This window comes from Dipodomys merriami, unplaced genomic scaffold (genome assembly GCF_024711535.1).
Source record: "Dipodomys merriami isolate MVZ:Mamm:240054 unplaced genomic scaffold, mDipMer1.0.p SCAF_2, whole genome shotgun sequence".
Lineage (NCBI taxonomy): Eukaryota > Metazoa > Chordata > Mammalia > Rodentia > Heteromyidae > Dipodomys > Dipodomys merriami.
The window spans coordinates 116385896-116413783 of NW_027203381.1; positions in this window are offsets into that span (position 1 = coordinate 116385896).

Here is a 27888-nt window from a genome sequence, read left to right on the forward strand (position 1 = left end):
ACAGTGGCTGAGCAGAACTAAGAGAACTGAGGAAGCAGGAAATAACAAAGCTGCAGCTGGCAACAGGCATAGTAAGGTGTGTCCACACCATGGCCCTCACACAGAAGCCTTCCCCCACGCCTGTCCTGCCTGGCATGGGGTCCTAGCCCTGTACCGGGATACGTGTCCATCTCTACCCTTATCCAGAATGAAGCCAAGATGTTTTGCAATCCTGAACACAGCGAAGATTTAGTTGAGCATTCAAGAAAGCACACTGTGCCTTTCACTCTTGGAGAATATTTAGAGTGGGGAACAAGCTGTACCAGCTTGTAAACTTGAATAACACAGAATGAGAGGAAGTGAAAAAAATGGATGAATGTAAGAATGGACAGATAGATGATGGACAGAACCATGAATGAAAAGAAGGAAGGAAGGAGAGAAGGAAGGAAGGAAGGAAGGAGGGAGGGAGGGAGGGAGGGAGGGAGGGAGGGAAGGAAGGAAGGAAGGAAGGAAGGAAGGAAGGAAGGAAGGAAGGAAGGAAGGAAGGAAGGAAGGAAGGAAGGATTGGGAAGACCCACATCTAAGAATCCTAATTAGCAAGATGCTGGTACCCACCAAAGGCAAGGCCCCATGCACAAGAGGTGCCGGCTCCCTCTTTCTCCTTTGAGAGAGGGAAGGAGCGAGGTGGAATGCTGGGAGGCAGCTTGCGCTCTCCAACAGGAAAGCTCACCCAAGCTGAGCAGAGTCTCATGGGTCACCACTGTGGCCTTGGAATTGCTTCAGCACTGAGAACATGCCAACCAGGCCAGCAGGGATCTCATGGTGAATTAAGACCCTCGTCCAGGACAAACACAACCGCTCAAAAGCCACTTCCCAAGCTCCCCTCGGGCTGGCCCTGCTTCCTAGCCCTCCCCACGAGCTGACACGGAAGAGCAGCTGTGGTATAAAGATGCTCTGCAGCCTGGGGTCCCCGGGCCAGTAGAACAGATACAGTAAATCACTGCGTATCACCCCAGGCCCTCCACTGCTTTCACCCGGGGAAAAGGCAGGGTGAGAAGGGAGGGCAGGCCAAGGGGACGTAAGCTACGGTGTCATGTAGTCTGCGATCTTAATGCTCCGGAAGGATGTAGAATGTGGCACTCACCTGCCTCTTCAGGGGGGACAGCATGATGAGCCACCGTGCATTGCTGCTAACACAAAACATGCTGACATGGACTGAGGACATGAAGTGCGAGACCGAAGTTCCATCTTCAGAAGAAAAACAAATATCACACTTAAGTGTCCACACTATTCTCTTCAAAGTTAAAAATACGTAATGTAGCCAGTGCCAGTGGCTCAAGCCTGTAACCCTAGCTACTCAGGAGGCTGAAATCTGAGGATCATGGTTCAAAGCCAGATCAGGCAGACAGGTTTGGGAGACTCTTATCTCCAATTAACCACCAGAAAACCAGAAGTGGTGCTATGTTTCAAAGTGATAGAGCAGAGACAGTGCTCAGGCCCTGAGCACTGTGGTAGTCCCACGACTAGCACAAAAACAAAAATAAAAATACCTTTTAGGTAGTGTAGAAATAACACTAGAATCCTCACAACATAGACTTCCATTTCTACATAAAATGTTAAAAACAGAAGCTCCTGCAAATTTCTCCCTTCTCTGCATCCCTGTACAAAAGAACAAACCACCCACTCCAGAAAAGAACAAGAGCTCTGCTTCGGTAGAGTACCTTCGCCATCTGGTGGGAATGTAAAGAACTGTCACCAAAACATTTAAATCCCCTGGGTACTTGGCCACCTATTTTGTGCCCACTTCATTTCCACTTGTTAATTCTGGTCCTCCATATCTAATTCCAGCTAGCTTTTGGTAATTTGGAAGGAAGGAAATTTACAGATTTCCTATAGGGTTAAGAAGCCAAATAGCTCCTAAAAAAACAGAATTATTTTGTCTTCATTTAAGATGTTTCCTCAGTTGCTAACATTGCCTGCACCACCAATTCTCAGCGATACTTTAAATACACCACAGTGTTGAAGAACGCCAGTGGCTCACACCTGTCATCCTAGTTACTCAGGAGGCTGAGATTTGAGGAACATGATTCAAAGCCAGCTCAAGCGGAAAAGTCGGTGAGACTCTTACCTCCAAGGAAGGAAGGAAGGAAGGAAGGAAGGAAGGAAGGAAGGAAGGAAGGAAGGAAGGGAGGGAGGGAGGGAGGGAGGGAGGGAGGGAGGGAGGGAGGGAGGGAGGGAGGGAGGGAGGGAGGGAGGGAGGAAGGGGAAGGGAAGGAAAAGAAAAGAAAAGAAAAGAGAAAAGAAAAGAAAAGAGTGAGCCAGAAGTATAGCTGTGGCTGAAGCACTAGCCTTGGGAGGAAAATAAATTCGGGGACAATGCCCAGGCCCTAAGTTCAAGCCATAGGCCCAGCACCCAAAAACTAAATAAATACACATTTCAGTATTTACACTTGGAGACACAGCACATCAAGAAGGAAGAAAAAATGGGAAAGAGAAGACATTGAAAAGAGATGACACGGGCTGGGGAGGTGGCTCAGTGGTAGAGCACTCGCCTTGCATGTATGAGGCCCTGGGTTTGATTCCTCAGCACCACATAAGCAGAAAAAGCCGGAAGTGGTGCTGTGGCTCAAGTGGTAGAGCGCTAGCCTTGAGCTGAAGAGCTGGGGGACAGCGCCCAGGCCCCACAACCGGCAAAAAAAAAAAAAAAAAAAGAGATGACACTGAAAAGACTTTAAAAGAAAAGACATGGGATGGAGAGATAAGGGAAAACGCCTAATTATACTGAATACACCTACTAAAAGTTTTAATGGGTATGCCATTTTTTCTGAGCGATTAAAAACATTCTCTAGGAAAATGAGCGATGACTTTTTAGCTAAATTATGAAGCTGACTTAAAAGCAGAATTGGTAGCCAAACTAAGGTAGAGCCAGATAATTTGGGTTGGTAAGAATAAATCTGTAATAACAAAATTTGATTTAAAATAACGAAATTGTTTTTCAATATAACAATTTCATTCCTCAGATATGTAAGCTGCCCCTTCCTCTTCTAGTAAACACCACAGGAAGTACATAACACATTTCTATTTATTAATTTTGACAAGTATTTGCTGAGCACTTACTATGTGCTGCACTTGGGGTACAGCAGAGGGTGAGACACACGCTATCCTTGTGAAGTTTCCACTCCAACCGGGGAACAGGCCCCCACTAGTGAGCATGCCTCCATTCTATGCCAGCAGCTAACCGCCATCTTACTCGGTTCTCCCAGCTCTCTTCCATGGGTCTTGCTCCCATTTTACAGCCTCAGACCACGGCTTTGCTCAAGTTCTCAGGAGAGTAAGAGGTAGAACCAGAGTCGAAGTGAGGTTCTCTCCCCCAGACCCCAACTCCCAACACCCACACCCTCCAGCCAGGAGCTTCAGCAGCAAGTACACGCAAGGCCAGAAAGGTCCAGAGCACTATGCCAGATCCTGAGGGTACCGAGAGACACGGGGCTGCCTCCCACACTTGTCCAGCCTGCTAGAAGTGGTGACTGCGTGTTCCGTGTGCAAGAGCACACTCATCCCCTCACCAGAGATCACTGAAGATCAGATTCTCCCGAGCCCATATCCAACATTCTGATAACTAACGTTTAAGCCAGGTGCTCCGGTGGCTTACACCTGTAACCTGTAATCCTAGCTACCCAGAAGACTGAGATCTGAGGATCATGGTTTGAAGTTAGCTGAGGCATTGAGTCCATGATATTCCTATCTCCAATTAACCACTAAAAAGCCAGGAGAGCTGTGACTCAAGTGGTAGAGAGCCAGCCCTGAGTGAAAAAAAAAAAACTAAGGGCCTTTGCCCAGGTCCTGAGTTCAAGTCCCAGTACTGGGCACACGCACATGCACACACACATACACATGTGCACATATACACGCACATGCACACACATGTGCACATATACACACACATGCATGCATGCATGTATGCATGCACACACACACACACACACACACACACACACACACACACACCACCTTAAAAATCTAGTGAAAGTGAAATCCGACAGAGATTCACATCCAGACATCACCCACGATCCTGCCATTTCCAGAATCCAGTGATCCCGTCATTCTTCCCAAAGGGATGACACATTAAGTCTGGGGCAACCTGAGTTTTGTGAGGCTTTTCCAAAGCCCTCCTTTAGCATTAGCAGAGAGTGAAGGCTATGGTAACAGTGGAACTCCGGCATCTCCACGCAACCTCAAATGACACAAATGTGACACCAAGGAGGCACTAGACATCAAAGGAGTCATGAGCACTTGAAAGATGCTCCCCTCAAACAAGTGTTAAGACAACACTTCCACCACTACCTGCCCCTAACTCAACAGCACATCTCCCAAGACGCTGAGACCACAGGGCAGACTCGCCCTGCCCTGCTGCTCCCTGCGGACCCCCTCGGCTCCCCAGCAATTTCTGGCAAGCCTTTGTTCCCTACTTCTTGTCTGAAACACACTGTTTGCCTGACAAGAATCCAGGAGATGTGAGCACCTCCAACAGCCAATGTTGATATAAAGGAAATGTCCTAAGTGGCCAAGGATATTTGTCCAGCTATTATTTCCGCCACCTGCACGGAGTTTACTAAGTAGGTGGGGTGGGTCACGATCTTGTGTGTGCTCAGCTCAAGTTGCCTGGCTACCACATCTTGTGCTCAACAGGGCCCATAAATCTAATTGTCCCCCTCTTCGCTTAAACCATAAGGACTCCAATGGGATCCTCTCACTGACCATGTGAACGAGCCCTGGGCATCTGAACTCTGTTTGGCTTGCCAGAAAGCAAAGGCAGGAAGCTTTACCATGCAAACAATGACTTAGGCCAGGATCTCATCAAATGTGGACGTCTTTCAATAATCCCTCCCTCAGCAGGCCTCTATTTGGGGTCCATCGCTTCTGAATGCTAGTGATATTATAACTTCTGAAGCCTGAATCCTTTCCGTGTGTGGGCATGATCAGCAATGCCTATTAATTCTACAACAAGTTTGGTTTCCATAAAAAAAGGTGGGGGAAGCTGGGTGCCTGTGGCTCACACCTGTAAGCCCAGCTACACAGGAGGCTGAGATCTGAGGACGGCGATTCAAAGCCTCCCACAGGAAAGTCCTGAGACTCTTACCTCCAATTAACACCAGACAGCCAGAAGTGAGCTGTGGCTGAGCCTTAGCCTTAAGCACAAAAGCTCAGGGACATCGCCCCAGGCCCTGAGTTCAAGCTCCGTAACCGACCCAAAAAAAAAAAAGGAGGGGTAGGAAACTTGAAAAAGAAAAACAAAAAACAGAAAATGATTCAATTATAATTGCACATGTGCATGCATGTGTGTGCATGTGTATCTGTGTGTGTGTGTTGACACTGGAAATTGGTCTCAGGGCCTTGCATACTTGCTTAGTTTTCCTCAAGGCTGGCACGCTACCACTTGAGCCACACCTCCACTTCCAGCATTTTTCTGATTAAGTGGAGATAAATCTCTCGAATTTGTCTGCCTGGGCTGGTTTCAAATCTCAATCCACAGATCTCAGCCTCCTGAGTAGCTAGGATTGTGGGAGTGAGCCAGCAGCACCCCGCTCAATTATAAATTTTACAGTGGAAGTAAACGTTAAAGTTATCACTACTATAGACTGAAAAATCTAAAATACGTTTACCAAACATCATGGAGATCTTTAATTTCTCTTTCTGTGAAGTCATATTTTTTTGAGTACAATTTCCTTTCACCATATGTATCACAAGTGTTAACTAACGAATTCGCTGCATAATTATTTATTTCATGTCAGTCTCCCTGGTCATTCTGTCACCCCCAGAAGAGAGGACGGATGATCTTGCGCTCCTGATATTCCACATTCCAGGGGCAGCATCGTAGTATTTCTGTCAAGGACAGACTGAATGTGTCTGTGGTCCCACAAGACTTGGAGAAAGCTAAAACATTTCTATCACCTCATATTTTTATGTATGTGTGAACAGGTTTATGGCCGCCCTATAGCTTGGATGTGCAGCAGTTATAACCATCTAGGTTTGTGTGAATTCACACAATAAAAAAGTTCACAAAATAATAAATTGTCTAACAATGCAGTTCCCAGAACGTATGCCATTATTAAATGAAAGATGACATACTGACACAGAGTAGACGCTGGGGGAAATGTTGAGTTCTCCCAGCCCGGGAGTGTAGCGCAGTTAACAAATGTGTCACCTCTCTGTCTCAACAGTAATTCGCTTCATTCCTAGGTTTTGTTAATGTAGTTCTGGTATGCAAGAAAAGTTCAGGTATATAAGGAAAACAAGTTCGAGGGGCAGCCTTCCCTAGGACACCAGAGCCCTGTTAAGCACTGTGCTCCAGACAATAGTAACAATAGTAACTTTGTATTGAGCTTCCTTAAGTCTTAATTATAAGCGCTCTCTAATGGCTTTCTCCTGTGAATGAGAAAAGTCTTGGAAGTAAACCACTGGATCCCTGAAAGGCAACTGACAGACTCTTCCCTTCTGTGTGGCAGCCTTGAAGGGGGAACTGTCTGCCTTCTTGGCAGCCCAGCTTTCCGAGACACTTGGTGATCCCCTTGAGAACACCCCAGCAGCTGCTGGGACCACTCCGACCACGACTGCGGCCTCAGGAAGGCATCGCTACCCCCCAAGCCCTCATGGGCTCTAGAGGACCCTGTCACCGTGCAGCCATTCTCCCTGGGGGAGGGAAGCACTTTCCCAGTGGCTTCACAGAAACCTTCTGAGTGCTGCCGCGTGAAGCCTGTGACTGTCCTTATCTAAGGTCTGTGATGTAATTGGGGCACATGTCAAAATGCTTCATTTGCATGTCACACTTCATGCCCTGCCCTTTTCTCACTGACCAAACTGTTGAGGTCAGCCAGGAGGTGCTCGCCTATGCTGCCTCCTGCCTTTGCAGCATTAAGCCCAAGAAAAGTAGGGACTTTCTCTGCCCTACTTGTATGATCTGTATCTTGGGAAGAGCAGGCTGAGCTGGTAACACAACAAGCAGCAACAGCAGCAGCGAGTTTCAGACAGCAGCCAGGAGCTGCCCCTGCAGATAGCAGTGGCATCTGAGATGATGAAGGACCGTGGAAGAAGGCAAGGATTCACCAAGTATGTAGACAGTAGAAGGCTATGAGGAGTCAAAGACAAAAGACTGCGGGACCTGATTGTTGGAAGCAATCCAGAGAGCTTCTGGTACTCAAGTCCCACTACCCAGGGCCTGAGAGATGCAATGCAAGCCAACGGTCCCCAGCCTGAGCTTGAGAGCCCAGGCCAGCAGCTGCTACGAGCAGTAGATTGCCGATCAGCAAGCTGTTGACAGTCATGGACAAGAACAGCGAGCCTCTAACCTCAGGATCTGGATCTGTGAGCTCTAGCCTTCACTGCCTAGAGATATCTGTCTCTACTTGTCAGGACTCTGTGCTATACACTTCTGGGTCTGGTAGATCAACCCAGGAGCAAGACTTGCCAATCTGAAGAAGCTGCCTGTTGCCTATTCACAATTTCCATCTCAATGGGGAGGGGGGGAGAACCTAGCTAGGGGCTGGGATAGAACTCAGTGGCAAAGCGCTTGCCTAGCAAGTGCAATGTCCTGGGTTCGATCCCCAGTACCAAAACAGAAAAAGACTAAAATAAAATAAAAACTGTGGCTAGAGGAAAAGGTTAATTGGCCCCTGTCTATATATACATATATATATATATATATATATATATATTGCAACTTCCTGTCAGTGTGTGACCATTTCAAAACAAAAGTTTGATTTGTTTTAAAGGAGTTTGCTTCCTTCCTGTCACTGATTCTTAGGCCTTGCCAAGATAGTGGGGACTCCATTTATCCCCTTAACACTCATAATAAACTTGATGTTGTGATTGCTATCACTTTCCCCAAAGCTTGGCTTGCAGCACCCTAACCATAGCTAGAAACGCGTCGCTATTTGCCACTAGTCCTGAACAAAGCCAGTCGTTTGTAGCAAAGCCATCCTTCCCTCCCAACTAACCAGGACGCCAAGTACGGTGACAATTTTCACAGAATGAATGTATCCCTGTCTGTCTCCTCCACACAGACACCACCAAAAAGCTGTCACGTGGTAGGAATATTCCAGAGCTTGCTGGAATGCCAAGGGAGAAATGCCATGTTGATGAGCCAGTCTCCCCTTGGAGTTTCCCCTTGGCAGTCAAATACAGAGCATGAGCACCTCACTTCCCAGGGGACCAAGGCACCCCTGAGGGGAAGCCTCACATTACACAAAGAATCCGGACACCACCAAGCTACCAAACGCCCTGTACAACTGTACAAAGTACACTACCATCAGCAGACAGAAGGCCTCCCAGGTTATAATGTTCAGATTATTACCCGCTCCCAAACTCTCCTCAAATATCACCACTGGAAAAGCTTTAAGACACTACTAGTGTGAATCACACAACCAGATTCAAACAAACCACTGAACAACTCCACTTACCTGAGCATGGGGGGTGGGGGGAGGTGGTAAGAGGTGTAGGAGGCACTTCCTGGTGTGAAGAGACTGGGCAAGCAGGGACAGAGCCACATCAACTGTATTGCATGATGGGAAGGCTTGTATTTATTCATTAATTCACTCATTCATTTAATTTTTGTTGTATTACCAAGCAAGTATTATATCACATCAGCAACACCCCCAGCCCATGTGTGTGTGTGTATGTGTGTGTGCGTGAGTGTGTGTGTGTGCACATGCATATATGTTTTGAGAGTGTTCTGCTGGCTTTGCCCAAGCTGACCTAAACTTACAATCCTCTTGCCTTGCCTCCCTAGTAGCTGGAGATTTCAGCTGTGTACTACTATGCCCAATTAGGAGCCAATTGTTTGGACTGTCTTTCCTTGGAGAGGAACATTGGTTAGGTGGCTGCAGAACCACAGGCTGGTAATGTGATGGGTCAGATATCAACAACTGAGTAGAAAGATAAAAGAAGCAGGTGAAAATTGCCGGGCTAGTCTTTGAATAAAAAGAAATGAAGCATAATTCCCCAGATGGGGGTTTGGAGAGGACTCAGCTCCATCTTTGCAATAGGCCTAGGACTGTGGAAACAAGACTTCATAGAGCTATATAGTCTTCTTTTTGACAATTCTAAGAGAATAGCCCCTAAGCTTACAGATTCTTATTTCATAAGTGATTCACAGACTCGATGAGCAATGTGAGACATACACAGAGTCGGGCTATTGTTTGAATCCATCAGTGCCTCAAATGGGACCTAATCTCAAAATATCAAAGGACTTCACAACAAGTAGCTCACCTTGACATGGCTCTGGAGTGCTCTAGGCCTCAGATGGAGAAGCAGGATCTCAGTGTCCAGGCCCAAGTTGGGAATGGGATGGTAAATCCATTGCCAACAGCCAAACATTGGCCTCTCCTGATTCCTGTTTTCCTGCCTCTGTACTAAGCCATTCTCTGGCAGTGGACTTCTACTCACCTCCCCGAGGACAAAGCTCCCTCACACAGGCAGCACCGCCTCAGACGGCCCTGTGCAGAGAAGGACGTCTCCACCGTTTTCAAGAAGACAAGAGAAGAAACATCTTTTACCCACACATTACAACCACTGCAGGGCACAAACAAGATGACCCAGCCATCAGAGACTAGGCTGCTGCTCAGAAGGAAGGAACTCGAATGACTGATCCTATCTAATGAGATCTAATCAGTAACCACAGAATGGATACCTTCACTATCTCACTCAAACACCTCTTTTACTGCAACTTCTCTGACGTTTTTGCCATTTGAATCAGTACATTTGGTCACATCTCAACCAAAGCCCAGTTCCGCCTTCAACACATACAGTAAGATCAAGATAGAAGAGTGGAAACCATGCTACCAGGAACGAAGACAAGTCACCAGAAGCAGTGAGGTTGTGAACGCTCCTCTCACTGAATAGCCCGTTCTCCACTTGCTTTGAAAAGGTAGGACAACTGTAGAAAGAAGGACATGAAATAAATCTACTCCTCCCCACTTAAAGCAACCTCTGCCCAGCAACCAAGAACCCATGATGAAGTACATGAAAAAAAAGAGAGGCATGTGAACACTGAGGGTTTGTGGTATGCCAGGAAGAGGTCTCTCTAGAGTCTGTTGTCACTGTCTGTCTAAATTCCTTGATCCCAGCATGGCTGTGGTTTGTTTTCAAACAAGGTAAGTAAATACCCTTCCTTCCCCATCCATTTAACTTACTTTCTTCAGTCTCAAGTTGGTTTTGCAATTGGCAGCAATAGAGTAGAAAGCCACAATTCACCCACACTCAAGCACAGAACTCCAACTAGAATAAAACAGTTTTCCACCCAAAGAACAAAATCAATATTTTTTTGGTCAGTTGTGGGGCTTGAACAGAGGTCCTGGGCGCTGTCTCTGAGCTTTTTTGCTCAAGGCTAGCACTCTACCTACCACTTTGAGCTCTACTTCTGGTTTTCTGGTCGTTAACTGGAGATAAAAGTCTCACACTTTCCTGACTGGGCTGGCTTTGAACCGTGATTCTCAGATCTCAGCCTCCTGAGTAGCTAGGATTACAGGCGTGAGCCACCAGTGCCAGCAAAATCAAGTTTAACTAAAAGGTAATAGAGCCAATCTCTCAACTACCATTGGTCTTTTTTGACATGGAAAATGAGAGAATTAGAGAAATTAGATGGGTAATTCAAAGCTTGTCAAACATCACAAATGATGTCTTAACAACACCAAGATGAAAAGTATACAGTGTACTTACAACCTAAATCTGTGCTTTCCAAATCAGTAGTCAAAAGCCCCGTGGCATTATTCAAACTGAAATTTTAACTCAATGAAATAATATAAAATTTCAAATTCAGCTCTTTAGTCAAGCTAGCCACATGTTTCAGATATCCAATGGTGTCCAGTGGTTTGCAGCTACCATATTGGATGCAACAGATACAGGACTTTCCTTCTGTCATGGAGTCTTTCCCATCACCATCATCACGTATCTTTGTGAAGCCTTCTATTTCCAACCCAGAAGACTGTTTATCCTCGGAAGCCAGCCTCCAGCATCTCTTTTTAAAAGGATCTCTTCCAGAGGCTGGAAATTAAAAAGGTATTTCTTTCCTGGGAAATCTAAATCTTCAGTATGCACAAAGATGGGAGGTATCATTGTTCTCCCTTCTCAGAGAGCTGGAACAGCCTGAAGCAGTATGGGAGATACTTAGAGCTCCAGAAGCAAAAGCCAGCTCTACCCTGAAGTCCAAGAATGACTCTCATTGGCCCTGCTTTTGTTACTTCTCATGCCAGTCAGTCACCATGGTGGGAGGAATATGAAACTCTGAGTGATACACTCTTGAGTCAAGCACCCACCAGGGTCACCATTCCCCATCCTTGACCATACAGACTCAGTCTGAGGAATTTCTATACTGTCAACCTGAAAAGATCAAGAACAGCCGACTGTGGTGGCACACACCTGTAAAATCCACACTTGAGAGGCTGAGAGAGGATATAAAGAGTTCAAGGCCAGCCTGGGCCACATTGTAAAACCTTCCCTCCCAAATTGCTCCTACACTGCAAAAAAAAAAAAAAATCTGAAAAAAGATTGAAGAATTTAAAAAGGTTATCCAAGAAGAAATATGGAAATAAGGAGCAAAACAGTAAACAAACAGAAAGCCAAGAATGACGAAAGATAAGTAGAATAAACTAAAGACCAATAAAAGCTACTGCACCATGGCACGTTTTGTCTACACACAGTATTTCACTGGATCCATTTAAACAACACTGCAGGGTAGATTATAAACCCCAGTTCTAAATGAGAAATGGTGCGTTTCACACAATCAAATAAATTTACCCAAGATCACCTAGCTACTTCCAGCCAGAACTGCAAATCCAACTAGATTAGACTAACCTCCAGACTGCCCCCTTCCCAGCTCTGCCCCCTCAACCCCCTCTTCCCTACGCCCCAGTACCCCCCACAACCTGCAAAGTTTTAAATTCGACCTTGGAAGATTCTGAATGTTTGTAAACATAACTGAGGGTACACTAATAGCCATATAAAAGATCAGTGCATAAAAGTTTAGTCACTGCTTTGAGTGTAACTGGCAACTCTAAAAGGAGTGGGAGAGGGTGTCCCACGTGCAAATGTGTCAGCACCTGTGGGCCTTGGTAAAACTGCGCCTTCCATGGAGGTCACTGCTCCAAGCGATTCCAGGATTCCAGTGTGTTGGGTCTTGGGTGAGACTCAAAAATCACAGCTTCACCAGGTGCCGGTGGCTCACGCCTATAATCCTAGCTATGCAGGAGGCTGAGATCTGAGGATGACAGTTCAAAGCCACCTGGGCAAGAAAGTCTGCAGGACTCTTATCTCCAATTAACCACCAGAAAACTGGAAGTGGTACTGTGGCGCAAGTGGTAGAGTGCTAGCCTTGAGCTTTTAAAGAGCTGAGGGACAGCACCCAGGTCCAAAGTTCAAGCCCCATAACAGACCACCCCCCCCAAAAAAAAATCGCAGCTTTAACGAATACCAGTTGATTCTAAAGTCAGTGTTTGGAAACCCTGGTGAGAAATCAGAGCAAATGAATGATAGGTAGGTGAGGTAAATGATGGCAGTATCTGTGTCATAATTGTGGGAGCTGAGGACTCCTTGCAAGGCAATCATGCATCTACTTCTTGCTTTCAAAGGCGCAGGGAGTTTTTGTCCCAGGAAGAGACTGTTCTGGAAGAGCTAGGCAACTGGGAAAAGGAAAGGAAAAGTGAAAGAGCCTCTTGCAACTCTAGGGGACAGAGTACCAAAACCTAAGCTAAGGCTTAAAATAATTATTAATACTTGAGCTAAAGTTCTAAACTAGTAAGGAATGAAAATAAGAGGAAAGAATGCACTAAGTCAATGTTATTGATTTACACTCTGAGAGAAATGCCAGAACTATTATTTAGATGTCAAAATAACTCTGAGAAGACTACAAGGCTGTTTTGATGATTTGAAACCAAATACCTACCTTCTTTGAAATGAGGCTTTCAGACATAGAGCCTCCAAAAAATCCCACTGTGATGCTCCAAGCAGGTCACATTTCCTCTTCAAAGGTTATACCGTGTTAAATTATATGCCATTTCAAAAAGAACAAGTCCTTGTCCTGCTTCGCATCCCCCCTTCTCTTAAAAGCATGTTTTGACTCGGATTAATTTATAGCCCAAGGAGATTTGGGGAAAAGAGAAAGCCTTGAAATTGCAAGTAAAACTAACGAAGAATTCCAGTCGCTTCTTAAATATCAAATAATGTTGTTTTGGGAATCGGACCGGATTTGCAGAGCTCCAGGTAAATGGACTGACTGTGGGATGTACAGGGCACAGCAGACATTTCAAGGGAGTCTTGCTGGACCTGAGGAACACTAGCTAGCTTTCATGGGAGCCCAACACAGGGCAACATGGTAAGCAGGTAAGAAGCCGAAAAGCAAAAGAAATAAAGACACAGATGCTTAGTGACCGTGCAGGCGCGTTGTGAAGCTGAGGAGGGAGGGCTCACGGGCACCCACTGGACTGGATCAGCAGGAGGGCTTGAGTCTTTGCCTCAGGCTTTTGGGAAAGGAGCAACTCTTGACTCTAGACTCCATAGCCAGAGAGTCTCATCAGGTGCTATTCCTACATATATAAAAATGTTTTAAATAGACAAAAGGCATTTAAAAAAACATTCTAATAGGCAAACGGTAGAAAGAACTGCATTTGTTTATCAAATCTATGTATCTAGTCACTGAGGATACGTTAAAGGCCATGGAGACCCCACAGAGACAGACAGGTCTGCCGGGGATTCACCACCTTGGCAGACAGGCTCATCCCATTCCTTAAAAACTCTCCTGCTTCACCAGGCCCAGTGGCTTATATTCCCATCTACTCTGGTGGCAGAGATTGTGAGGCTCAAGGTTTGAGGCCTGGACACAAAGCTCACAAGACTTCATCTCAATTAATAAGCTGTAGGTATGGTGGTACACGTGTGTCATCCAAGTCTCCTAGGAAACATAAATGAGAGGATCATGGTTCAGGCTAGCCTGGACATAAACAAAATATCCTATAAAAAAAAAAAAAAAAGAATGGTTAGTCCAGGCACCGGTGACTCACACCTATAATCCTTGCTACTCAGGAAGCTGAGATCTGAAGATCATGGTTCAAAGCCAGCCTCGGCAGGAAAGTCTGTGAAACTCTTATCTCCACTCAACCACCAATAGAAAACCCGAAGTGATGCTGTGGCTCAAGTGGTAGAGTGGTCGCCTTGAGCTGAAGAGCTCAGGGACAGTGCCCAGGCCCAGAGTTCAAACCTCATGACAAAAAAAAAAAAAAAACGGTTGGGGTGGGGCTGGGAAGGTGGCTCAGTGGTAGAGCTCTTGCCTTGCATGCCTGAGGCCCTGGGTTCGATTCCTCAGCACCACATAAGCAAAAAGAAAAAAGCCAGAAGTGGTGCTGTGGCTCAAGTGGTAGAGGGCTAGCCTTGAGCTGAAGAGCTAAGAGACAGCACCCAGGCACAGAGTTCAGACCCCACAATTGGACTGGACCCCAAAAAAAATTAAATTAAAATAAAATTTTTAAAAAATGGTTGGGGGAGTGGCTCAAGTGTGAAGTGCCTGCCTAGCAAATGCAAGGCCCTAACATCAAACCCTGGGACTATAAAATCAGAAATCTTCCTGTTGTTTGTTTCAGTAAAGTTGAGACACACTCAATTTTAGCCTTCCTCCCTTATTTCAGTGGCCTTAAATAAATTCTTTCTTACCTGCTTAACTTTGTCCAGTATAACTTCTGTCTTGGTAAGAGTGTGTTATTCTTAAAACTTTGCTCTCTGGAAAAAAGGAAAAGCTGTTGCTCTCAGATTCAGCTACTTATTTCACAATTAACGAAGGATTCATGTTTGCTTCGTGGTAATACTTCTATAAAATAGCTGTTATGAATTGCCAGCAAGCAGCTTGAAAAATACCTGCAGTCATGTGTCATTAAGAGACACAGATGTGTCTCTAATGTGACAGATGAGTCATTGGACAATTTCATCATTGTGCGAACATCATAGTGTATTTATAGTCCAGCTGTGGTGGCTATGATGTCACAGGAGAATTAATCTTACGAGACTGCAGTCACTATGTGGTTCATTGGTGATCAAACCATTGTTATGTGGCACATGACATTTCATCCATTCATTCACCAATTCATTCAATAACTAATATTCATGGCGTTTTGACCAGATTCTGGACTATGTCCAGGAATCCAATATAACATTACAAAAACAGAAGTCTGGACAGCATCAACATGTTTTATATGTATGTCTGCCCATAGTAGGTCTTAAACTCAAGGCCTAGCCACTGTCTCTGAACTTTTTGGCTCAAGGTTAGCACTCTACCATTTGAGCCACAGCTCAATTATCCAGCCATAGTTGGTTAATTGGAGATAAGAGTCTCACGGACTTTCTTGCCCCAGATGGCTTCCAACTGCGATCCTCAGATCTCAGCCTCCTGAGTAGCTAGGATTACAGGCAGGCTTTTTTTTACTTTTGCTTTTCTTTGCTTTCTGTAAAAGGCATCCCTCTGCCAAGGGCAAAGATATAGATTGGAGAAAGAGTGAAAAGAGACAGGGCAAAAGGTGACCTCATTTGCAACAGTGAGCCTTTCTGGCTGGGTGGTTGAACTAAGCTTTCCTTGTTCTCCGCATAGCAAAATACCATGCCAGCAAGAGAAGCAGTATGATTTCCAAGAATCAAGTGTCCTGTGACACACTCTACCCTCAGAATTAAAAACAAAAAAAAAAACAAAAAACAAGCGGGTACCAGTGCTCACGCCTGTAATCCTAGCTACTCAGGAGGCTGAGATCTGGGGATCATGGCTCAAAGCCAGCCCAGGCAGGAAAGTCCATAAGACTCTTATCTCCAATGAACCACTAGAAAACCGGAAGTAGTGCTGTGGCTCAAGTGGTAGAGTGCTCGCCTTGAGCTGAAGAGTGCAGGAACGGCACCCAAGCCCAGAATTCAAGCCCCACTACCGACCAAAAAAAAAAAAAAAAAATCAACAGACAGGAATAGTAGTAATAGTTAAAGTTGAGATGAGAACAATGAAGAGAAAAAGGAAGTTATAAGTATCTCTGGAGAGTTGAGTTTTTAGGAAGAAAAGAATAAAAATGGTTTTTCTTCTGATGACTGTATCCAGTGCTGAGGTTTGATTAAAGAAATGACCTTGAACCATAGCAGAGAATAATAAAAGACAATTTCCAGTAAGTATGCCAGCTTGAATTAATGATTTACCTTTTATTTTTAAATTGAATTCAGTAGAGATCCACATGCATTAGGTTAAAATGATTAACATTTGAAATTGGACCTTGAAATAGTCTTTACATTGTAAATTCTTAATGATCAAAACAACGTTCTCAGAGATTATAACATATTAGTAATTAATTATTAAAAGAGAATAATTCCAAGTTCATATTCCTAAAATCTCAAAAAAAAGCTTTTAAACCATTTGTACAAATAACTGGACTTTTTTCATTTTCAAAAAAATCCATTTGGTTCTCATTTTATTGTCAATGCATCAACAATAAAAAGATCCTCCTTCTATTCTGTTTTCTTTGCATCTGGAAATGCATATGTCTACCTCTGATCCCATCAAAGCCAAAGAATGAAAGAAAATCTGAATGTTAAAAAAAATATAGCTAGGTGTTAGTGGCTCACTCATACTTGTAATCCTAGCTACTGGGGAGCTCAAGGGGCTGAGATCTGATGATCACAGTTCAAAGCCAGTTGGGGCAGAAAAGTCTGCAAGACTCTTATCTCCAACTAACCACCAAAAAGCTGGAAGTGGAGGGGTGGCTCAAGTGGTAGAGCACTAACCTTGAGCAAAAACAGCTCAGAGACAGCCCAAGTTCAAGTCCTAGTACCAGCGCAAAAATAAATTAAAAAAAAAATTCAGGTCAAGCACAGTATTCTTGGGAGGCAGATAGTAGGATTGGGGTGAAGGCCAGCTTATTGAGACCCTATCTCAAAATCAAGTTGGGCTCAGCAGCAGTGACTCACATTTATAATCCTAACTACTTAGACACATCTGAGACTCTTCAGTTCCCATTAACCAGCAAAAAAACAGGACCTGGAGACATGGTTCAAGTTGCAGAGCATCAGGCAAGCAAGAGTTTGAAGCCCTGAGTTCAAGCCCTAATACTAGCTCACACACACACACACACACACACACACACACACACACACACACACACACACACACACACACACACACACACACACACACACACACACACAAAGTTGGCTTGGTAATACATGCCTGTAATTACCACTACTTGAAGAGACAAAGGCAGGAGGATCACAGGAAGATCGAAAACTGGCTCCTACAGAAGAAGAGCGAGACACTATTTGAAAAATAAACTTAGAAGCAAAAACACTAGGGGTGTAACTCTAGAAGAGCATCTGAAGGCCACATTCAATCTCCAGATTGAATTAAGTCATCATATCCAAAACTTCTTAAATAATGTTACCAAAAGGACAGAAGGTTTGGCCATCTTTTTTAATCACTTAGTAAAAATAGCCCTATCTATAGATAAATAGCTATATCTATATAGATATATATGGCTAACTATTTCTGGGTAGATATGATCTTAGTGCTCCACCTAACAACTATGAATTATGTCCAAACAAGCAACTGAACAGGTGAATCTACCGGGAAAACTGGAACTACTTGGACACTCTTCACAGAGTAATAAGGTTTCAAGAAATAACCATAAATCATGCCATAAAGGGAAAAAAAGTCAACCAGATGCTGGTTTCAAGTTTCTTAAGTACTTGTTCCCATACCCTGGTTTACTGTGACTTGGAGACTATGACACTCTTGCCTGGAATAATTTCCTCTTGACAGGTCATATATCCAGGAGTATGGTTTCCACTGCCACACATCCAGGCATGGAGCAGATGACAGCATCTGGCAGCATGGATGAGGAAATGACTGTTCCCTCTTGCTTGCCCCTTCTCACATTTAGAATAGCAGCTCAATTGTCCTGAAAAAACACAATGGAAAACACAATATTTCATACACTCTCCCCAAAAGAAAAAGGAAACATTTCCAAACTCAGGAAATGAGGCCAGAATTACCATGATACCAAGACCAAAGATATTACAAGAAAACAAAACAACCAATATCTCTTTAACAAATATAAACATAAAAAGCCTCAAAACATACCCCAGCACAGTGAATCTAGCAGCATCTAAAAAGGATTATGTACTATGACCAAGTATACTTACCCCGGGAATGCAAGTTTTCCTAATCAGTCAATGTAATTCACCTTATTAATAACTTTATAACTAAAGTACAAGAACCACATAATCAGATAAAGAAAATCATTTAACAAATCCAACATCCTTTCATGTTTACAAAGAAAAAAGCACTGAATGAAGTAGGAAAGAAGAGAACTTTATTCATATGATAAACATCATCTAGGGACTGGGAAGGTGGCTCAGTGGTAGAGCTCTTGCCTTGCATTCATGAGGCCCTGGGTTCGATTCCTCAGCACCACATAAGCAAAAAGAAAAAAGCCAGAAGTGGAGCTGTGGTTCAAGTGGTAGATACTAGCCTTGAGCTGAAGAGCTGAGGGACAGCGCCCAGACCCAGAGTTCAGACCCCACGACTGGACCAAAAGAAAAAACACCATCTACAAAAATCCATTGCGGGGGGGGGGGGGGGGGACCAAGATGGCGACGGGGCAGTAGGGAAACGCCACAGCTCTCTCCAACCAAAAAGAGAGTTCAAGTTCCAACGCTTAATCTCCCCAAGAGACCGACAACAACAAAAAGACGAACACTCAGACAAAAACCAGAGGCGGAGAATAACAAAAAAAGAAAGAGAGGAAAAGAAGAATTTCAGAACAGAGAAAAGCGAAGACCCCTCCCCCAACCTTTACTGGCCGCGCAGCAGTGTGCCAAGCTGCCGGCCAGCCGGCCCGGCGGGGGCTGCCGGAGCCCCAGAGACACAGGGGGCCGCTTGCAGATCACCAGGTACCGGTTTGCAGAACAGCGGATTGCCAGGAACAGAGAAACCTACCAGCCGGGAGTCTCCACGAGGATCCCACCCCCACCCCTCACTCTCCACCTGAGCAGAGAGGCTCCATCCCGCCAAAGCCGCTGGGCACCAGCAGCGTGACAAAGGGACCTGTCGGCAGACCACCCGCCCGATCGCAATCGCAACAACCCGGCGGGGCCGCTCGGGCCCCAGAGGCACCGCGAAGAAGCTGCCTGAGCGTGGACACTTTTGACCCGACAGCTTCCACAGAGGCAGAGACAGAAAAGAATCACACAGAGCCACCACCGCCCAACCCAGCCCACAACCACCCCAACTGAACTCGGATTGCAACAACAACTGACGACCTACACCACACAGAAACAACCAGCTCCAGGGTGAGCACCCCACGGGGACAGTGTATCCCTCAAGGGAGACCAGAGCTGGAGGGTATCCCCAGACCCTGACCTAGACTCCCTACCCCAACATCCGGAACACAGGACCCACTAAAACTGGGAACTGTTTGAGAGCTCCACCAGCCCGTGGAGCACACTCAGCTGGCCAGGCTAGAGCAAGAGCGCCCCTGGAAGGGAGCTTAAATGCCCAAGCCAGGAACAGCGCCCCTGGGTCAAGACTACCAACAGTAGAAGAAATTTGAACTGTGTCCCCCAGGCTGTATAACCTAGGGGGTATACACATTAGCACAGGCCTAACGAGTGAGCTCCAGGCTGCATAACCTAGGTGGTATACACATCAGCACAGGCCTAACGAGCGCGCTCCAGGCTGGGGCCGGAACCAGGCCCAGGGATCCGGCGCCTGAACAACGCAACCAACTCCTCCCAACTGAAGTAAAAAGCTGAGCATACGCCTCAACAGAGGGGAGAAAACCAGGAAACAACACTCCCCGGGAAGCACGCCTGTGACAACAAAAGACCTGGAGGCCCAGGACAAGAGAAGCCCAAACCCCACCAAAACTCCACCCATATACCCTAGACTGGGAATTGGGCAACACAGGCTGCCAGCACCTGATAGTAAGCAGGAGCTCAGACTGTTAAGGCAGCTCAGCAATAGAGTGATAGTCTTGGATGTATGAGGCCCTGGATCTGATTCCTCAGCATCACAAAAGCAAAAAGGGTCAGAAGTGGTGCTGTGGCTCAAATGGTAGGGTGCCAGCCTTGAGCTGAAAAGCTGAGGGACAGCACCCAAACCTAGAGTTCAAGCCCACAATCAGCCCAAAACAAACAAACAAAAACATATCAGGAGCCCATAGCAGACTCCAGTATTTGGGAGAGTGCATCCAGAGCATCTGTTCTTCACAAGAGCACCCGTAGGAGCAAACACAAGCAGTCTAGGCTGCTCAACCCTTCCAAAGGCGGGAACTGCCAGCAATCTACAGCAGAGAGCTGAGAATCCTAAGTAAGTCAGAATAGCAGCTGGAAATAGGCTCCCAACAGAACCCAGACCAGGCACAGACTCTCTCTACCAATACAGAATCAGCAACCAAGCAAAGACAGACACACCAAAACAAAATTGCAGAGCAGTCTCCTGAACCCCCATGCGAAAATCACAGAGAAAAATCACAAGGTTTACTACCACCCAGGACAGCAAGCTCACCTCAAAAGCCAGCAGCCACACAGGGGAGAGCCCCAGTGGGAGCAAAGCAGGAATGGAAGACAAAAGTTACATCTAAGGGTTGCTGGAGGCAATGACTCAAGAAATAAAGCGAGAAATTGATCAGAAATTGAAAGAGCACAAGGATGAACTATCCAAAGAGATACAGGGTATCAAACAAGAGATGCATGCAAAAATAGAAGCTGCACAAACCTCAGTAAGAAGTGAGATAAACGCCAAATTAGAGGTAATGCATACCTCATTGAGAGGTGAGATCAATACTCTGAGAACCAACATTGAATCCATAAAGGGATCCATTTCCTCCATGCAAACCACAATAGAAGCCACTGTCAACAGAGTGAATGAAATGGAAGGTAGAGTGTCAGATACAGAAGACAGAATACACCAACTGGACCAAAAAGTGACAGATATGGAAAAATCACTCAAATTAAACCAAAGGGAAATTCAAGAGCAAGCAGATAATGCTAAAAAATTTAACCTTCACATAATTGGAGTGGACGAAGGTGAGGAATTCCAGAGCAAGGGAATGCAACACCTATTTAACAAGATAATCAATGAAAATTTTCCCCACCTCAAAAACGACCATCTTAACTACATCACAAAAGCTTATCGAACACCCAACAAGCAAGACCCCAGGAGAAACACTTCTAGACACATTATAGTAAAAATGATAGATCTGAATAATAAGGAAACAATCCTGCATGCAGCAAAAATGAAGAAGGAGCTATACTACAATGGGAAAAAAAATAAGAATCACTGCAGATCTCTCCACACAAACAATGAATGCAAGAAAAGCCTGGGAAAGCACCATACGAGCCCTGAGAGCCAATAACTGCCAACCCAGACTGATATACCCGGCAAAGCTAGCATTCACATTCAATGGAGAACTGAAAACTTTTAATAGCAAAGAAAAACTAAATGAATACATAAACATTAAGCCAGCATTACAAAGAATTCTAAAAGGGGGGACACAACCTGAAGAAAGCAACCAGGAACTGGGGCCTGCCCCAAACAGGCGTTACTCAAAGTCTAACTGAGCAAGCACAGGAGGAAAGGAAAGAAGAAAAACTTAGGAAAACGGAATGGCAGGGACAACAATGCATCTCTCTATACTTTCTCTTAATATAAATGGGCTGAATTCGCCAATTAAAAGAAAACGAACTGAGGACTGGATCAGAAAACAAGACCCATCCATCTGTTGCCTTCAGGAGACCCACCTCTCAGCCAAACATACAAACAAACTCAGAGTGAAGGGGTGGAAAAGGATCTACCAATCAAACACCCCCAGTAAGAAAGCAGGTGTAGCTATCCTGATATCTGACAAAATAAACTTTTCATTAAAATCAGTACAGAAAGACAAGGACAGACACTACATATTAATAAAGGGAACAACCAAGAGGAGGATATAACCATCATCAACTTATATGCCCCAAATATTGGTGCACCCAGATATGTCAAACAAATGCTCTCAAACTTACAGAATAAAATAGATCCCAATACGATAATACTAGGAGACTTTAACACACCACTCTCACCAAAGGACAGGTCTACCAACCAGAGGATTGGCAAAGAAGCTACCGAATTAAGAGAGGCCATACTTCAAGTGGAATTAACTGACATCTACTGAGTATTTCACCCTAAAACAACACAGTACACATTCTTCTCAGCAGCTCATGGAACTTTCTCCAAAATAGACCATATCATAGTTCATGCAAGGAACTTAAGCAAATACAAAGGGATTGACATAATCCCCTGTATCCTATCTGACCACAGTGGAATCAAGCTAGCTCTCAATAACAAAGCATACCGCAGAAATTTCTCTAATACATGGAAATTGAACAGCACACTCCTTAACAATGCCTGGATAACAGAAGAGATCAGAGAAGAAATAAAGCATTTCCTACAACTCAATGAAAATGAAAACACCTCACAAAGAAATTTGTGGGACACAGCAAAAGCAGTCCTGAGGGGCAAATTTATTGCCCTCAGTGCCCACATCAAGAGAATGGAGACAGACCAAGTAAATAATCTCATGTTGCAATTAAAACAGCTAGAAAAACAAGAAAAAATGGGACCTAAAGCTACTAGACGAAGCCAGATAACCAAATTAAAAGCAGAGATTAACCAATTAGAAAACCATAACCAAAATAAACCAAACAAAAAGCTGGTTCTTTGAAAAAATAAACAAAATTAATGGCCCATTGGCTAGATTAATTAAAAAAAGAAGAGAGGAAACCCATATTAATAGGATTAGGGATGCCACGGGAAACATCACAACACGTACCCAAGATATCCAAACAATTCTAACAGACTACTTTCAAAAGCTATACTCTCTAAAGGAAGAAAATCGGGCAGAAATGGATGCATTTTTAGAGAAATACAAGTTGCTCAAACTAAGCAAAGAAGAAGTTAACCAATTAAATAAGCCAATATCCTATAATGAGATACAGGAAGCTATCAAAAGTCTTCCAACAAAAAAAAGCCCAGGACCAGATGGATTCACAGCAGAATTCTATAAGACCTTTAAACAAGAACTAATACCCATACTCCTCAAGCTCTTCAGAGAAACAGAGAAGGAGGGAGCTATCCCAAACTCATTCTACGAAGCCAATATCACACTCATCCCCAAACCAGGCAAAGACCCAACCAAAAAGGAGAATTACAGGCCAATCTCCTTGATGAACACAGATGCAAAGATCCTTAACAAGATTCTAGCTAACAGAATCCAGAAACACATAAAAAAAAATAATAATTCACTATGACCAGGTAGGCTTCATCCCAGAGACACAGGGATGGTTTAACATACGTAAGTCAATAAATGTAATCCAACATATCAACAGAGCCAAGGTCAAGAATCACATGATTATCGCCACAGATGCAGAAAAGGCCTTTGACAAAATTCAACATTCATTCATGCTAAAAGCTCTGGAGAAAATAGGAATAGAAGGAACATTTCTAAAAACAATAAAAGCCATTTATGACAGACCAATAGCCAATATTATACTTAATGGGGAAAAGCTACAACCAATTCTCCTAAAATCAGGAACTAGGCAAGGATGCCCACTGTCTCCACTCCTCTTCAATATAGTCCTAGAACCCTTAGCCAGGGCAATAAGGCAAGAAAAAGACATTAAAGGGATCCGCATAGGGAAAGAAGAAGTTAAACTATCCCTTTTTGCAGACGACATGATACTATACCTCCACGATCCCAAAAACTCCATCCCCAAACTCTTAGAAATCATAAATCACTTCGGCAAAATAGCAGGATACAAAATAAACCCACAAAAATCAGTTGCCTTCCTATACACTGATAATGTACAGGAAGAGAGGGAAATAAAGGGAGCAACCCCATTCACAATAACCTCCCGAAAAATAAAATATTTAGGAATTAACCTAACCAAAGATGTAAAAGAACTATTTAATGAGAACTATAAAAAGTTAAAGAAAGAAATTGCAGAAGACACTAGGAAATGGAAAGACCTCCCATGCTCCTGGATAGGCCGACTTAATATAGTAAAGATGGTAATACTTCCAAAACTAATATACAAATTCAACGCAATTCCTATTAAAATCCCAATGACATACATCACTGAAATACAGAAAACAGTCCAAAAATTCATATGGAACAACAAAAGACCTAGAATAGCCAAAACAATTCTAGGGGATAAAGACAATATGGGAGGGCTATCCATGCCGAACTTCAAACTCTACTACAGAGCTATAATAACAAAGACAGCATGGTACTGGCACAAAAACAGACCCGAAGACCAATGGAACAGAAGATCCAGAAATAAATCCACAGGCCTACAGCCAGCTGATATTCGACAAAGGAGCCAAAGACATACAATGGAAGAAACACAGCCTCTTCAATCGCTGGTGCTGGGAAAACTGGGCAGCCACATGCAGAAAACTAAAAGTGGACCCCAGCCTATCACCATGCACCAACATCAACTCACAATGGATTAAAGACCTTAACATTAAACCTGAATCTCTGAAACTACTGCAGGACAGAGTAGGAGAGACACTTGAACTAATAGGCACAGGAAGGAACTTCCTGAACAGAGTCCCAGGGTCACAACAAGTTGGAGAGAGACTCGACAAATGGGACTACCTTAAAATAAAAAGCTTCTGCACAGATAAAGCTATCGCAACCAACCTAGAAAGACAACCAACAAATTGGGAAAAAATATTTACCAGCAATATATCAGACAAGGGGTTAACATCCTGTATATACAGGGAACTCAAGAAACTAATCCCTCCCAAACCTAACAAACCAATTACTAAATGGGCAAGGGAACTAAAGAGGGACTTCTCAAATGAAGAAATAAAAATGGCAAAGAAACACATGAGGAAATGTTCATCATCCCTGGTGGTGAAGGAAATGCAAATAAAGACAACCCTGAGATACCGCCTTACCCCAGTCAGAATGTCCCACATCCACAAATCAGCCAACGACAAATGCTGGAGGGGATGTGGAGAACGAGGAACGCTATTACACTGCTGGTGGGAATGTACACTTATACAACCACTTTGGAAAGCAGTCTGGAGGGTCCTTAGAAAGCTAAAGATTGACCTCCCTTACGACCCAGTCATACCACTTCTAAGCATCTACCCTGAACAACAGGAACCAATATACAAGGACACGTGCACCTCCATGTTTATTGCAGCACTGTTCGCAATAGCTAGGATATGGAAACAACCTAGATGCCCCACCACAGATGAATGGATCCAAAAATTGTGGTATCTATACACAATGGAATATTATGCAGCCATTAGAAATGACAAAATAATGGCATTTGTGGGGAAATGGATGGAGCTAGAAGGAATCATGTTGAGCGAGGTAAGCCAAGAACGAAGAGACAAACAGTACATGGTCTCCCTGATAAGTGGATGCTAAATCCAAAATGTTAGGTGATATGACAAAACTAACAGGACTTAAGAAACAAAGAACTCCCACTCATCTGGTTGAACCACTACCAAATCTCCCCATGCTGCTGATCACATATATGGTATATAACATGTGAGCACCATTATATATTACAGACTGTGATAGACAATTTGCTCCAGGAAAGTTAGAATGAACTTGTGACTTTAAATGAGCATCATTATTCCACAATACTGTGAATTTCCGGAAATTAAGTAATCACTTAATCACAATCAAAAAAAAAAAAAAAAAAGAACCTCGGGGAAGGGAGGGAGGGAGGGGATGGTAGGGGGAAAACAATGGAGGGGGTACCAATGTTCAAGAGGAAGTGTACTCATTACCTCACTCATGTAACTGTAACCCTCTGTATAGTATCTTTACAATAAAAAAATTTTAAAAAATCCATTGCCAACAGTATTTTATTGTAAATTGACAAATTAAGTGTTTTCTGGTTCTAAGGGATAAAAAGTGATGTTATGATATGTTACCATATCCATTACCTCAAATACTAATCTTTCATAATGACAATATTTAAATTTACTCTGGGACCTTCTGTTTGCTAGACAGTTACCATACTTCCAACTTAGTTAATTACACCACTATGCTATTCATTGTTCTCCAAATACTTATTCCTTTCATCTAACTGAAGCTTTGTACACTTTATTCAACAGCTCCATTTCTTCCAGACTCCACTGACCACCATTATACTCAACTTCTGTAAGTTCAGTTGCTTTAGATTCCACATATAACTATTGCATCTGTCTTTCTCTATGCCTGGTTTATTTTACACAACTTAATGAGCTCCATGTTCATCCATGTAATTGCCAATGACAGGATTTCCTTCTTTTTGAAGGCTGAATGGAATTCTGTGTACATATTCCATATGTACCACTTTCCATCCATTAATGGACACTCAAATTGACCTAGAACTTAGCTACTATGAACAGTGCTTCAATGAACATGGGAATGTAGATTTCTCCATGACATAGTGATTTAATTTCCTTTGATATACACCCAGAATTGGATTGCTGGATCATATGGTGGTTCATTTTAGGCTTAATAAATTTCATTTCCTTTTTTTTTTTTTTTTTGTCAGTCATGAGGCTTTAACTCAGGGCCTGGACACTGTCCTTGAGCTCTTTTGCTCAAAGCTAGCACTCTACCACTTTGAACCACAGCTCCATTTCTGATTTTTGAGTGGTTAACTGGAGATCAGAGTCCCATGGGAACTTTTCTACCCAGGCTGGTTTCAAACCACAATCCTCAGATCTTAGCCTCCTGAGTAGCTAGGATTACAGGAATGAGCCACAAGCTTTTTAATAATGGCTATACTAATTTTCATTCCTACCAACAGTATACAAGTAAAATTTCCTTTTCTCTGTATTTTGGCCAACACTTACTACCTCTTAAATTTTCATAATACCATCCTAACAGATGTGAGGTGATTTCTCATGTGATTTTAGTTCACATTTCCCTGATGGCTCATACCTGTTAGCTATTTGTATGAAATGTCTATTTAGCCCTTTTCCCATTTCTAACCAAGATTTCTCATTTTGAATCTCTTATGAGTAAATGACTTAAATATGGATATTAACCCATTTATTAAAGATATTTATTAAGATATTAAGGATTAGAATTTTTTCCAAATCCTTAGGTTATCTCTCTTGATGTTTGTCTCTCTGTGTCTGTCTCTCTGTTGGTCTGTCTGCGTGCATGTGTGTGTGTGTGTGTGTGTGTGTGTGTGTGTGTGTGTGTGCGCGCGCGCACATTATGTGGTACTGGGGCTCAAACCCAGGCCTTTACATAGCTGGTTCCCATTCTACCACTGTGCTACACTTTTAGGCACTTATATATTGTCTCTTTTCCCTGAAGCTTTTTAGTTTGATGTACTTCCATTGTCTGTTTTTGCTTTTGTTGACTGGAGGTTTGGGGGCCCAGTCACATGAAATCACTGTTCAAATCAATGTCATGTGGTAGATCCATATCTCCATCATATTCAAACCTTAATTCAAAAGGATCAAAGTACTAAATGTAAAGGCTAAAACTATAAAACACTAGAAAACAGGTGTTTAAACGTTTGTGCCTTTCAGTGAATCAACTGTTTCTTTGATGTAACACAAACACACAACCAGAGAGACAGAAACAGAGATAGAGAAATAAACAGAGAGGAACTGGACTTTATCAAAACTTTTTGTACTTAAAAGAGAACTATTAAGAAAGTGTAAATAGCCACTGAGAGCAGATATTTATAAATCTATATGTCTTCTGAGACTAGTATCCAGAATCCACAGAACTCTTACAAATTCAGTAATAAGAAGGCAAATAAAGTCAAACGGTAGTGGCTCATGTTTGTAATCCTAGCTATCCAGAGGCTAAGATCTGAGGATAGCAGTTCAAAGCC